Source organism: Rhincodon typus, chromosome 3 (genome assembly GCF_021869965.1).
Source record: "Rhincodon typus isolate 14 chromosome 3, sRhiTyp1.1, whole genome shotgun sequence".
Classification (NCBI taxonomy): domain Eukaryota; kingdom Metazoa; phylum Chordata; class Chondrichthyes; order Orectolobiformes; family Rhincodontidae; genus Rhincodon; species Rhincodon typus.
The window spans coordinates 103,835,437-103,839,370 of NC_063334.1; the positions used below are offsets into that span (position 1 = coordinate 103,835,437).

The following is a 3,934-nucleotide window of genomic DNA, read 5'->3' on the forward strand; positions in this document are numbered from 1 at the left end:
AATCCCGTTTTCCCACACTAATCCCGTTTTCCCACACTAATCCCGTTCTCCCACACTAGGCCCATAGCCTTGAATGTTGTGACATTTCAGTTCCTCATCCAAGTATTTTTCTAAAGTTGAGGTTTCCCACCATAGCTACCCTCCAAGGCAGTGCATTCTAGAGCACAATAAACCAAAGAACTCTGACTGACTGCTGGAAATCAGAAACAAAAATAGAATAAACCTCAGTGAGTCTGTGGCAAGAAAGTAGAGTTAATGTTTTGGGTTCACTGACCCTTCCTCTGAACATGTTGAATTCTAGAGCACCAACCACTCTGTGAAAATCTTTTTCCTCCAATCCCTCTAAACCTCCTGCCTTTCACTTTAAAATTATGCCCCCTTGTTATTGACCCTTGACTGCTATTCCACAACTTTTCATTGAGCGTCACTGGAACAGTTCAGCAGACCAAGGACAGAGATGTCAGCATGAGAACGAAATGGAGAATGAAATTGATGGCCATTGGAAGCTTGGGGTCAACACAGTGTATGACAGTTTCAGACTGCAAACCCTGTTCTGCCTGCACCCTCCCTCTTTTTTTTTTGTTCCTATTTTGTTTTTATTTTCAATCAGTAGCCCATTGTGTTTGTGCCTGCTGAATAAAGTAGCCACTAATTCTAATTGTACTCGAAACACCTGAAATTGCAGGTTACAGGACTTCAGGTGCAGAACTAGGTTCATGAGAATCTCTGTCTCATCCATTAAATTGGGCAGTGAACTCCAGATTTCCACCACCACATTCTTGTGAGAGAGTTTTCTTTATGCTCCCTATAATCCTTCTGCCAATTGCTTTAAATCTGCACACCCTGATAATTGACCTCTGTGCTAAGGGAAAGTGGTCTTTACTGTCCACACTATCCAAGCCCCTCATTATTTTGTACACCACAATTAAGGCACCTGCTTTTTCTGTTCTGAGTAAAACAACCCTTGACTATCCAAGCTTTCCTTTGTAGCTGCAATTTCAAACCCTGGCAATGTTGTTGTAAATCTCCTCTGAATGTTGCTACAGCAATTGTATTTTTCCTCCTAATGTGGCCAGAATTGTACACAAAATTTCACCTGTGGCCTAACCTATGTCTTGTATAGGTCCAACATTAAATCCCTGCATTTGAATTTAATATGTTGCCCTATAAAGAAAAGTATGCCATATGACTTCTTTACTTCTTTATTTACTTGTCCTGCCACCTTTAGGGCTCTGTGCACATGCTGTCCAATGTGACTCACTTTCTCTATCCCTTTCAATTCCCTTTTTTAACTTGCTATTTATTCTTGTGGTCGGAGTTAAACATGCAACAGTTGCATTGAGTGTTTAGGAACACAATTTCAACATATTTACATAATGTACTTTTGGTAACAGTTCTGTTCAGGTAAGCTCTGACTATTATACAAGCAGTGCGTTACATGTGTCAACAATGGTAATCATTGCCTGCCTGGTATTAGTTTTTAATAAGCAAATGTATGTGGCAAAATGGCGTGTGTGTGTGTGTGTGTGTGTGTGTGTGTGTGTGTGTGTGTGTGTGTGTGTATACTTCAAAAATCTGCATCCTCATTAATCTGTGCTGTAGTTTTTAACTTCCTATTCCCCATATGATTCGCACCATGCTATAAAACTGATCTTTAAATGTAAGATCACACCAGATTGTACCTCACTTTTTGGCACGCTGTAAAATCTGTTTAGTGGATTTCATGTGAGCATTATTTTTACTTGAAGTTATTCATATTAGCAGGCAGGTAGGGTCACTGCCTTAATTCCAGAGAAGAAACTGTCTTATCAGGAATGTATTACAAGTTGAACCCACACTACTTGGAGCTCAGAAGAATGAGAAGGTGATCTCATTGAAACTTATAGGGCTGTCAGAGGAATAGAAGGGCAAGTGCTAAAAGAATGTTTCCCCTTGTGGTGGAAAGTAGAGCTCAGGAGCATAGTTTCAAGACACAGGGTCTCCAATTTAAGATATAGATGAAGAATTTCTCCTTTTAAGTGTCATTAATCATTCAACTTGCGGTCAGTGAACGTATTCAAGTTTCATTTAATCGGGGGTTTTGGGTTGTGAACCCAGACAGGGAAGTGACAGTAAGGCACTGTTAGAAGAGCCATGATTTTACTGAATGCTGACAAGACTTGTGGGTGAAATGCCTGACTCCTGCTCCTGTATCTTTGCTCTTACATTTTTAAGTTGGTAAAATACCATAATGACTTCTGCAAAACAATGCTCAGTTATATCTGTTACTGCCTAATTGTACTTCACCTTAAAATGATGATAGCATGTTTTATTTAATGTTGTGGATACTGTTTGGATCATCTTTAAATGAGGAACAAATAGAGAATATGTTGAGAAAAACTGCAGGTCTGGCAGCATCGGTGGAGAGAGAATCAGTAATATTGTAAGTCCACTGCGACTCTTATTCAGAACAGTCATACTTGATTTGAAACATTAATTCTGCTTCACTCGCCACAGATGCTGCCATTCCTACTGAGTTTCTCCAGCATTTTCCCTTTGTTTTTCAGATTTCCAGCATCCACAGTCATTTGTTTTACCTCTTTAAATGAAGTGTTCACTTTTTGTTATGGAATATATGGAAAATCAATTGGCTTCAAAAATTAAAATTGAACTGAGTCTTGGAACCGTAGTTTTTTTTCCTGATTTTCTAAATATTTATCTGAATGTTGTCATATTGTGAATTGAAACATTTCCAGATAAATAATGGACACAAATGATCCTGATAAATAAATGATATAAACAAAATCTTTTTAATACTTAATTTGAATACTCAGGTAAAGCTGCGTTTGAGTGTTCATCTGTTTAAACATGGATGTCAGATGAAACTCTCAATGCAATTAGGCAATGAGTGGACAGCTGCTTACATAATCTATTTATAGCAAGTGTGGACTATAATAATCCACCTCGGCATATTTTATTTTTATCTAAATAATGAACCTGTCAGAAGCTGGCTTTCGCATGATGAGCATATGTACATGGCAGTCAGCATTGACTGCTCATTGTCAAATTCTACCTGAATGTGGATTTCAATTGATAAGTTCCTCACATATTTAAAAGGTCATATTGCCTTATATATTGTAACAATGGCTGACACAGAAATCTCTTTAATGATGTACCGTGGAAGTAATTTGAAATGTAAATTGTATACAGGTCTTTTTTGAGTTTTTGCTGAAATACTGATCAACTTGTATTCCATAAAACATTGGGACAGCACGCCAGTGAATCTCTCCTTTTTAATGTAATAAATTACTCATATACCACACCTAATGTTTTATTGAAATATTATAAGGTGAGTGGGCTCTTTTGTTTACTACGTGGTACTCTCAATCTTTGCAGTATGGGGGTAATTTCGTAGCACAGAGTAAAGTTTCTTTCTTAGGTCACCACCTCATATCCACAATGTATTTTGCTTACATAGGGTTCATATAATGCAGTTAATATATTGGGGGCTTTTTGACTGAATTTGCCACTCCTTTAATTCAGTTTCTCAGGCATGTCCTTTCTCACTTTGGATAGATGTCATCAAATTCTTATTCATACAGCTCTGCATCCAGTTAGGATACCGTTAATCATTTTTTAATGTCATTATCTTGACTCCAAATTTCTGCCCCTCTTTCACATTCACATGGCCCCTCTGACTTCTTTGACCTCACTATCATCTTTTCCTGTGATAGCCCATGGACTGATATCTGTTATTGAGCAATTGACTCCCATAGTTCTCTGGATTATGCTTCATCTCAATCTGTTTCCTATAAGGACTCCCCAGTCCATTCACCCAGTTTATCCATCCTTGTTGCATCAGTTCTGACAATGCTGCCTTTCACACCAGTGCTCCTGGTAGGTAGAGGGCTGGATGAACAAAGCAGGCCAAGCAGCATCATAGGAGCAGAGAGGT

General features: G+C 38.4%; 1 protein-coding gene across 1 annotated transcript in view; it reads left to right on the forward strand.

Moving 5' to 3' along the window:
* The window catches only part of LOC125481939 (erbin-like), a 193,217-nt gene that overhangs the window by 150,643 nt on the left and 38,640 nt on the right, over positions 1-3,934 (forward strand). The gene's annotated exons all lie outside the window — the stretch shown is intronic.